This window comes from Rhipicephalus sanguineus, chromosome 11, assembly GCF_013339695.2.
Source record: "Rhipicephalus sanguineus isolate Rsan-2018 chromosome 11, BIME_Rsan_1.4, whole genome shotgun sequence".
NCBI lineage: Eukaryota > Metazoa > Arthropoda > Arachnida > Ixodida > Ixodidae > Rhipicephalus > Rhipicephalus sanguineus.
This window is the reverse complement of record NC_051186.1, coordinates 62,170,687-62,181,857: the sequence shown is the minus strand read 5'-3', so window position 1 is coordinate 62,181,857 and position 11,171 is coordinate 62,170,687. Positions and strand designations below refer to the sequence as shown.

The 11,171-nt window shown below is 47.8% G+C and overlaps 1 long non-coding RNA gene across 1 annotated transcript; it reads right to left on the bottom strand.

The window, feature by feature from the left end:
• Nucleotides 1–4,874: 4,874 nt before the first annotated feature.
• LOC119374001 (uncharacterized) lies at nt 4,875–10,027 on the bottom strand. The gene is made up of 3 exons (XR_005180050.2): nt 9,923–10,027; nt 7,311–7,350; nt 4,875–5,022 (listed from the first exon to the last, which is right to left on the bottom strand). It is a non-coding gene; the product is annotated as an uncharacterized LOC119374001 (long non-coding RNA).
• Nucleotides 10,028–11,171: the final 1,144 nt, after the last annotated feature.

Sequence of the window (11,171 nt, the reverse complement as noted above, 5' to 3'; positions counted from 1 at the left end):
CTTTCTTGCCGACAGTTGCCGCAAGCCTTGACAATAGAGGGGGGGCAAGGTTTCCCGTGGTGCGGTTGATGTTTTCCGCTGTATTCTGTATATGCCACGACTCGAGGAGAAGCCGCCGGCGCCAACAGCTTTCCTGTTCCCAGGATCACCGCATCGTCAGGACTAATGCGGTGGTCACATTTTTCGCAGTGTTCCGCTACTGCACTCCTTTCGCTGTTCAGCTGACGCAGATCGTTCTTATGCTGCCGCATCCTTTCGCGGAAGTTCTTTGTTTCCCCGACGTACGCGGCGGGGCAGTCTGAACACGAGATCCTATACACGACGCCCTGCGCTTTCTCCGCGGGCGCGCGGTCTTTGGGAAGGGGGAAAAAACGGCCGATGGTGGTGGTTGGCTTGTGTGCCACGCCGACCCCCGCCTTTCCCAGAATGCGCGCCAATGTTTCGCTGGTTCCCGCGATGTAGGGAATCGGCACACGTCGTCGCTGAGGCGGCGCCGCTGGCTCTCTACCCCCACCGCCTTTATCCCCCACCGCCTCTACCCCCACCGCCAGGAATAAAGGCGGTGGGGGTAGAGAGCCAGCGGCGCCGCCTCAGCGACGACGTGTGCCGATTCCCTACATCGCGGGAACCAGCGAAACATTGGCGCGCATTCTGGGAAAGGCGGGGGTCGGCGTGGCACACAAGCCAACCACCACCATCGGCCGTTTTTTTCCCCCTTCCCAAAGACCGCGCGCCCGCGGAGAAAGCGCAGGGCGTCGTGTATAGGATCTCGTGTTCAGACTGCCCCGCCGCGTACGTCGGGGAAACAAAGAACTTCCGCGAAAGGATGCGGCAGCATAAGAACGATCTGCGTCAGCTGAACAGCGAAAGGAGTGCAGTAGCGGAACACTGCGAAAAATGTGACCACCGCATTAGTCCTGACGATGCGGTGATCCTGGAACAGGAAAGCTGTTGGCGCCGGCGGCTTCTCCTCGAGTCGTGGCATATACAGAATACAGCGGAAAACATCAACCGCACCACGGGAACCTTGCCCCCCCTCTATTGTCAAGGCTTGCGGCAACTGTCGGCAAGAAAGCGCATATAAGCGCCGTGCACCTCGGGCCATCTCACCCCTGAAGAAGAAGCCGGTCAGGCTTCGAAACGTCGGGTTATTTAAAATAAACCTTCTGGTTGGAGATTTCTCTTTTTGCCTTTAGTCTTTCACCCAACCAGACAGACTTCTGCCGAATGTTTACCTTTAATTTACTTAGGCTCTATTTTACGCATCGAACACTCAGTTATATACAAAGAGGTGTCTTAGTACTACCTTCAACGCAAAGCAATAAAACGACAAATAAAGGGAGGGACTGAGAAAGTGCGATAAGTGTTGTTTCGCTACCTTGTTTGTAAATGCGAAGCATTTCTTTGCGAACCTTCGCACTTTGAGCGTTTCTGTGTACGTATATATCTAGATATCTATCTAGCCGCCCACGTCTGGGTGCGATCATGGTCGACTCCTTAACTTGGGTGTCGACCAAATTTGGCGTGGGTGGGTCAGAGGATTCGACGAATATGAATGTCGGGTCGTGACATGAATACCGTGAAAATCCTGTAGCTTACGTCGTCAAACCCTTTCCTCCAGACACATGTTGCACATACCCGTTTACAACGGGCCACGGTGTACGGGTATGCGCCACAGGTGATTGACAATTTATATCTACCCTGGAACTCCGAGAACAGACATTGGTAAGTTAGATGCGAAGGCGTTAACGAAAACCGACATCGGCAGCGTTGACCCGATGCATGGAAATAATAAATATTAGGATCCCAGCAGGAATTAAACCCAAGCACTCTGCGTTGTAATCGCGTATTCTACCCCAGACCCACGCCAGGTCTATATACTGGTTTGCAAAAACAGCCTACGCAGGTGTAATGTCGGCGCAACGTCAATTATGGCTGTGGTGGAAGCTATCTAATTTTACAAGAAAGCAATAAACACTACATATGAACTCCTACGATACAGGCGCCATGTCAGATTGCCGTCTCTGGTTCCAGTGTTGGCTTCGCTGTTATAGCCGTCTAATTAACATTATATTTTGTATACCTATGATTGAACAAGCTATATTGAAGCATTGCTCGACCCCGCAGGAATACATTAACGAAAGTTACGAATGACATTAACATGATTGCACCATAAATTGCACTTAGTTGCGGTAATACCGACGTATGTACTCTAAAGTGAGGACTCAATTGTTACGTCGCACCATAAGTTACCATTTAAACGCCAGTGTTGTCCACGTTCCTGGTAAGACCACGATGTACACACAGCTACTAGACTTACGAAACACATCGGTTCAACTCGTAACGCTTGGCTCAAAGCCATAAAATACAGCCTAGAAGTACTCGCTGCCTGCTTCGCATGAAAGCGATTCCCACAACGCGTGGGATCTGCCGAACTTTTTAGATGCGTAGCATTTTATAGCGGAGTTCAAACCGGTAATGGTGGTGGTGGTGGTGGTGGTGTGCGGCGTGACCACCCATACTGCGCATGCGCATACCCTCTTCACACACCTCCTCTCCACTCCCCCTCTCCCATTTATTCCTCTCCACTTTCTCTCTCCCCTTCCCCCTCTTCACTTCCCCACTTCCCTCCCCCTCTCCACTGTTCCTCTGAAACGCGGGCTAGACATGCCGGAATTCTCTCCTGCGCAACGCCGCGATGAGCGCCAGCGCATGCGCGTCCCCTTCCCCTTTCTCTCCTCTTATACGCTGCCCACCTCTCGCGCACCTGTGGACCGCTTTGCCCGCTCGCCCTGTGAGAATTAACGGCCAGGCTAGAGGGAAGACGCGTGTAGCGTTCCTCTTCGCGTTCCACACCGCGTCGGTAGCATGCCCAACGAACGCCAACGGGATGCGATCGTGCAAGTACTCCGGCTTCGCATCGCCTCATGGTCCCCTTTATCGGGAAATGGTGTAATTTTTTTCCTTGTGTCGCTTTGGGCTAAAGTTATCCCATGTCTTTCTAACAATGCAGAAAAATTAACCTTCAAAATAGTCGTGAATTTGATTTATTCATGGTAGCCGTGCTTTGAAGCGTTTAGAAAAAAAATCACACCATAACCAGGAAGTGAATGATGATTGATGAGCTGGCTCGGAATTAATTGGGTAAACCGTGAATGCTCCGTACAATTCTCCTACTGTAATAGAAAGACGTGCCATCTTGTTAGAGTAGCAATTGTGGTCAGGTTGTTGTCGAACCACAAGCGGTCGCAGACCTTGCAGCTGTGGCCGAATGTGTGGTCGAGGCGAGTCGGTGCCACCAACTTCAGGTAGCGACCGCTTCCGGCACTTGGCCGCTGCATCCCGCGCCCGTACTTCTTCAAGGTTCTCTTTCCGCCGCTTCCGCGCTGTTTCGGTTTTGCGGGCTTGTACCTCGGGGTCCGCATGACGCTGACGTCTCTCTGCAGCCTCGCGAGCCCTCACCGCAGGGTGTTGGCAGCGAGCCAGCGCTGCTGCTGCCTGGCGAGCCCTACACTCCGCTGCCTTGTCTTCTTCGTTGATGTAATTAGCATCGAAGCGCACTGAGTGACGACTATCGAAATAGAGAGGAAGCACGCAGTTGTGGCCGTATAGCGGTCTCCTATCAAGCTAGAGCACATGCCGGTGTTGAGCGAGCGCCGCATGCTACAGTTGGCTATGCAATATGTTGTTTTGCCTGCGTTAATATCATCATGAAGGCGCTCGAAGAACAACAGGAAGAAGGCTTCTCTTTGGCGCGAGCTGCGCCTGTAGCGGTCACTTCTGGAACTAAGGTTACGATTACGGCGAGGGACTTCACCCCAGCTTAAGAACCTGGCGAGCCACCTCCTAAATCGCCAGGCCTGCGCGGAAAGCGCAGCAGAGTCACAGCGCAAGCTGGAAGAGTGGTATTTCTAGAGACTGTTGTAAGCTATTTAGGGGCTACTGATGCAAGTACGCTAGCAAGGTACTCCCCACGCCATAAATCATAGCTTCTGTGAAGTTGGGAAACACCCACTATGCCGTTATTTTTCATTCTGCGGAGAAGCGATGTACCAGCTAAACATATGTGAGGCATTATATGCACTTTGGTGATATGACGGCTGATGACGGTGAATAGTTATGGCTGAGCGCTTTGTAATGGGTTGGAAGCTTTAAACGACCCACTAGCTGCGTAATTCGCAATATGTGACGCCCGGTCGCTATCTCGCTCTCCCACCACGCTATATAACATATGTTAACCTGGGTAAGAGACAGAGAGGGGCAAATAACTTTATTGAGACCCTCAGGAAATGGATCATGGGGCATGATGGGGTTCCTTGGCAACCAATAGAAGTGTACTTGCGAGGAACCCACTACGCTATATATAATAATAATAATTTTTTGAAGTAGGGAAGCAACCAATATGTCATTTTACGTCATTCTGCGGAGAACCGTGATACCCGTTAAATACCTCTAAGGCATTATGTGCACTTTGTTCATGCTATGCCTGATGACAATGAATAATTATGGCTGAACCCTTTGACGCATTCAACAACCCGCTCAATGCGCAATTCGCATTGCGTGACACCTGGTTACAGAATTCGCGTTGTGTGACGCCTGGTTGTTATTTCACTCTTCTACCAGGCTAGAGTACATATGGTAATGTGGTTCCTTTCCGACATGTAGCCTGTATAGGGTCTTTTTCCAACTATGTTTCAAGCACCGGCATAGCTCTGTTGTTGAATACTGGGCTCCCACGCAGAAGGCCAAGGTTCTAACCCTGTTCCATCCGTTGTTGTGATCTCGTAACAGCTTTCGCTATAAAAGGCAGGGAACGACAATGGTTTGCACAGCAATACCTATGGGTCCAAGCATTCACAGCAAAAAATCTCGATTTATTTTTGCTTTGCTGCTCCTAAATTATTTCGGCAGTATGCCATCCGCGAGTGCTCCATGATTAAAATCTATGTTGCATTCCTCCAATGTTTCTTATTATCAATGACGATGCATATATACCCTCGTGCCACCAGCCTGTTCTGACAACTGGAATAAAAATCATTCAGCACACGTAAATTAGTTGGAAAACTCAGAGGACCCAAAGGAAGTGCAGTGTAATCTAGCAGTTGGTCTTTAGCATTTTCTTTGACCACCTTAAGCGCAAGCATTGGTCAGTAAACGGTGTGACAGTGTCCGCTCCTCGTATACCTGCTCATCCGAGTGACTGCAATACCGTACATTATTCTGGAAGCGCCAAGTTTCGCACGAGCGCCCAGTATTATTATTTCTCAAACGTCAGTATTCTGAACGTAATTATATATAAAGCGCCCACCCCTTTGAAGTGCCAACGTCAGCCTATGTATTCACCTCATTTCGGCCGTTACGAGGCCGCTAGGTGCGATGACGAGAATGTGCGATAACGTGTGGTGGAAAAGGAAAAACCGATGGGACAGCATATAGTGCAGCATGATCAAGGACAGTCTGAAATAAAACGCGGCGGTCGCAGGGTTTTCTTGATAAAGCTTGCCCGGAGCCGCTGTTTCCACATGTCTCGTGCAATACGTTAACCCCACGACACACACCTACACCGTCTTCGCGAACATCGAAGCCGTTGTGCGACACAGCGCGTCCGGAAATAATGTGAGCTGCACCCATCGGCATTGCAAGATAGACGGAAAAAAGCCACTTCCAAGTACGGCGCCCTTAAGCACGTCTGCTCCGTCAAGGAGAAGTTGAAGTGCTAGCTCACGGGTGACAGGCCAGTGTTCAATAACGAGTTGGACGACGCCTTCGTCCCCTTCAAGCGCAACGTCAGTAAGCGGCTCCTAACGGACGAAACGCTGCGAATTGCTGGAAACTTGAACGTATTCTTCTGTCATTTCACGTGACAATCCGGAGGAACGCTGGGTGCAAGGGTACTTGAAAGTCTAGCGCTGACTCGACGACGTAACGCCCGTGACCTAGGTGCCGCGTTGGACGACAGCGAGAATGGACACTTTCATAACCGACTTGCAGGCCCAGGAGAGGCCGTGTTACCCGAGTATCGTTCACGAAGGCGTTGACATCGTATTTCGAACCGACTCGGAAAAGCCGTGTTCAGTGACAATGAGTAAGTGTACTCCATCATTTGCAATTTCAGAATAAGCATGCTTTCTTCGATTCCGTAGCCAACGTAGCTCACTCTGCCTCGACGTTTTTCGTTGTATTTGCTGCTATGACCGGACAAGCACCCACTTCTAGATTACCGCAGATTTCAGCGAAAGTGTCGCGGGTGCTTCAGCGTTAAATGCCACGAAAAAAAAGGTATGATCAGTCGCTCCTAACCAGTTAACAGCATACAAAAGCATCGATAACAACATGTACTTTAGGAACGCTCCCAGTCAAGAGGAAAGCATATTCCACTGCGCCTTCCCTAAAACAGGCTTGCGCGCTATACTTTCTCTGCAAACTTACCGCACCTGCTGACAAGGTATCCATACTTCTTACCCCAAGCCGTGCCGATGGCTAGCTCACGAAGTTTCGTTTTTTTAAATCCCTTTTCTAATTTCTCGCGCTCGCTGCTCTTGCTGTGGAACCAATGTTCTAAATCAAAATGTCACTGTCACAGTTAATACAGTTTCCGCCATTCTTCCGAGTCCATTTAACGCGATCCAGGGGTTAAGTTTCCGTTAGAAGCACTTATACGACCGATCGTGAGCGTCGGATTTGTGCCGATTGCGTTAGTAAGCCACTATCCATCAACAGCATTCGTGCTGGGCTCGATCTTGTATTCGAGAGTGCGCCGTCTCTAGGCAGCTCTTTGTTGAAGTTGCCCCTCCGACTTGTAGGACAGCATTGTTACTGAATATTTTATGTGCATTTTATACGCTCCGTGCCGACCATCCTTGGTCCGAGGGCAACTACATTCAGGTGTTATAAAGTGTTTAACTGTCAAAAGTGTTTGGCTGTAGTGCGGTATAAGCATGTGCTATCAGAGTGGTTCCGAAACTCGTCGGCATGTATTGTTTTCCACTGCGAAATCCCCCTTTAATGGAAGAGTCGCACTATGGTTTTCGACATAATCTATACTTCCTACTAAACAACTTCGAAAATTTTATATTTTGGTGATAAAGACACGCCATGACAATCACAATTCTACAGTACTTCGTAGTTAAGAAATACAAAAACTTGAAAAAATTACTTTTTAATGTGTTGGCAGGTGGCAAATACTTTAAAATTGAGTGTTGGTCTGCATCTTGCAGAACAGCCACGTCCGCCAAGACCAAATGTAAGGGAACAGTGGGGAAAATTATACTGCAAACTAGAGACACCACGTGTAAACATAGAGTACGTACTTTTGAGTAGAGTAAATCTTCTACAAAGTGGTTGTCCTTGCTGTGCAAAAAAAACAACTACGTGAATTCAAAAAAAGAACAGGTGCTGCCACAATTTTCAGATGTATAGACTACTTGCACAAGCAGCCTGTAAAAAGTGGTTTTAGCGACGGTGGCCACATTCACTGCATGTTTCAGCACACATAGATTAGGACATTTGCACCTGCGGAAGTACAATGACGACGTTCACGATAAGTGCCATCATTCGCTCAGTGGTGGTTAAGGTGTAAAATTGCAATAATACGTAAAACTCTTTTATAGACAGCTGTTTGTTCCCGTGATCCCGAAAACAATTTTTGTGCGGCCAAATATACTTTCACCTAAGCAAGGACATCTCAATCATCAGCATCCACAGACCACTAGCGAATCAACCAGAAGTAGCCACACACATCCCTGCTGGTAAGTAAAAAGTTTGTCGTCATATTAAGATTTTGCTGGCTCCACATTACGGCTGATGGGGTAGATGCATTTGTCCTAGGGAGCTGCAAAGGGTACCTTATTGTATCGTAATTTATTTTATACTTATGCGCGGCCAAGCCAACCACCATAATTCATAGCAACCATAACAACTAAAGCTGCTGAAGCACCTCCTTACCTCACTGCTGGTAGGAATTCCTGTTTTCCTGGCCCATACAAAATACAACTTGTTGGACGAATGGCATACGGCGTGGATGTTGGCTTTTGTGCAGATTTATATTGTGCGGTTAGTCGAAAAATTTGCGCTTTCTTGTATACTTGTCCAAATAGCCAGGCTGAAGTAAATTAAACGAGGTTGATCCGAATTGTGTTATTTCCCAAATGAACGTTGATATTCCGAGAAACTATGTTGGAATGTTGTGAAGAATACTAGTCCCTTGTTGAAGCAGCATCAGTTAAATGTTGCTGTGGAATAATTCTGGTAAAATTACAATTATTGGCCTTTAGTATAACGGCCTTCACAATTAGTTTTCTCAGTAAGTGAAGAGTTTGTTACCAAAGGCAGCTAGCCTGCAAAGAAGAAAATAGAAAATGAAGGAACATGGCTTTATCCCGCCCGTGAGTATCGTTACAGATGTAACTAATTGCGGAGGTAGGAGGGAGAAAAGAAAGGAAAGAAATGAGAGACCAAATGAAACAATTATAAAAGACCGCGAAGAACGCGAAAAGAAGGATCAACTAGCAAGCAGACGCCGGACAAGGGCGACTGAAAGTCAAGGAACATGCGCAGGCAATTGAGAAGAAAAAAAGCCAAAGCAACTTCGCCTAGTGGTGCCAAGGATGAGGAAGTGCAGAGCAGGGCTGCCTTCTTTGTTTCGCTTTATTTTCCTCTTTTTTTTTTTTGTTGCTCTCCTTATTTCTGTTTCTCTGTTCTCTCAATTTTTTCTCTCTTTTTTGCCTATGTTTATTTTTCTTTCTTTCTCTCTCTATCAATTTATTTCTCTTTCTCGCTGTTCCCATCTTTCTTCCCTTTCTTTATCTCTATCTCTTTATCTTCCTCTCTATGCTATGCATTATTCTTTCGGCCCCTTTCCCTCCTCCTCACTTTCACAGTGGTTTTCGTCAGCCTCACTTCCCCTTACTACCTGCTATCTATACCATACTATACAAGGCTATGCTAAGCTCTGCTAGCGTGCCTCAATAGCCGAGTCGTTATGACGTTCGCCTTCAGACCGTGGGTAAATGTGTTCGAATCCCGCGTTGCCAAGAAACGTTTTTCGCGAAAAATTTCTCCCTTTCTTTTTCTTTCTCTCTATGTACTCCTTCTGTCGCCCATCAGAGTTAGTGCGCCCCACACCGGACAAATCGGCGCACGTGTTCTGGGAGCGAAGCAGAAGATGAAGAAGAGGACGAAAGCAAGAAGAGAACTGAGAAGGCGCGTGCCGGTTAAGGGTGATGATAGTTTTCTGTCGACAATTTACGGCACTACGAAAACTTAGCAGCTCTGCTGTAAAAAGGGGGGGTGGGGGTCACAGGAAGGAATGACGCCGTGGTGCTTCGTCTCGTCACTCTTCGGTTCGATAGATCTTTGGTCTTCGTCGAAGGGTTTATCGCAGGTCAGTGAGTAGAAAAGAGTGTTCTCGCCGTCAGTGTCCAGACTTCCTGAAAGCGGCCGCCACTAATGTCCCCGGAATTGGCTGACGTCTGAGGTGATATAATAGATCGCCAAGGAACACGGTAGGAGTGTTCACGAGTTGCATGCATAATTCAGCAAAAGAAAATGCCAGATACACTAGTTTAGCAGTGTTGCAGGCAGCCATGGCGTGCTTACCTGAAGCACGTGACTTGATGTGAAATATATACTAACTACGAACGATGCCCTCAGGGATACGTTCTAAATTACAGACCGGATAGAGTTCCTGCAATACGAGTGCCCGTGGCTGAACTACAGGCTACCAAACCACATCGTGGCTTTCATTCATTCATTCATTCATTCATTCATTCATTCATTCATTCATTCATTCATTCATTCAGTGCTGAAATCAGTTGGAGTTCTCGAAGTATGAACTCTATAAAAATCATAACAAGCAGCTGTGTATTATATTTGTGGTTGCGCACAGTCATTCCGGATGCGCAGGGATGCGGTTTGTACTCACCACAACGACAAATGCAATGTAAGTGATGATGCTGGCAAAAAGGAACTGACGAAGCAGAACAAGTTGATCGCCAGAACTGCTGGCAGGTTCCCTTCTTTTCCTCTGGAAGAGAACATGTTACACGGCTGAGAGAAATTGTAGAAAAAAAAATTACGACGTTTAACAGAGTATGTGGCGCCGTGTAATTCAAGTAAATGTTGCCCGTCAATGGGTTTACCTTGACGAAAATATAATAATATAATATTTGGGGTTTAACGTCCCAAAACCACAATATGATTATGAGAGACGCCTTAGTGGAGGGCTCCGGAAATTTTGACCACCTGGGGTTCTTTAAGGTGCACCTAAATCTAAGTACACGGGCCTCAAACATTTTCGCCTCCATCGAAAATGCAGCCGCCGCGGCCGGGATTTGATCCCGCGACCTGCGGGTCAGCAGTCGAGTGCCATAACCACTAAACCACCGTGGCGGGGCGACCTTGACGAAAAGGAGGCGTGGCTGTGACCTTTAGTGAGAGCGGCATGCCGAGAAACATATTAATGAGCCATGTTCCGTAAGGCCAAGAGTTTGGCGAGTTGGCGCAGATGCGTTCGTGTGGTTGCAGTTTTGCCTTCTCTTTCCGTCGCGCCGATTCGTAATGAGAACAATGTTACTATATGTCCGTCTGGGAGCTGTACGTCACAAATGATATTCACAAATGCACCCGCAAGAGCCCCGATTTTGTTCACTCGGTCTTCTCTGCTTCGTGCTTGTATATAGCGTGGACCTACTTATCACATTCCTTCACTCTCCTTGAGAGATCCGTGACGCTTGGAATCCTTCTGATACATTCCTATTCGGTGTATAATATAGCTGTGAAGCAAACATTGCGAGCACTGAAAGGCTGCATTCATGACTTTGCGAGTTTCTGCTGGAGGCTGCGAGTCGTTTGTCGTTAATCGGGTACAGGCCCTTGTGTTGCCATTTTAAACGCAAATCCTTTCTCTGTGAACCCAAGGTACCCATGGCACAATCCAAAGCTTGCAGCAGTAGTTTACTCCTGCACCTGTGCAAACTTGGTGCCTAGAGTGTACATGCAAACTTCCAACCTGTAATAAAGACTTATAACAATCTTAAATGACCAAACTGGCTTACCACCTATGTGCGGTGAAATATTGGAGACCAGCAGCTACTTACATGCCAAATCGAGTACGCAAAGAGAGCCAGAAAAGGCTGCTGCAAAGAAGTAAAACGCGGGAGCGAGCAGCAGCG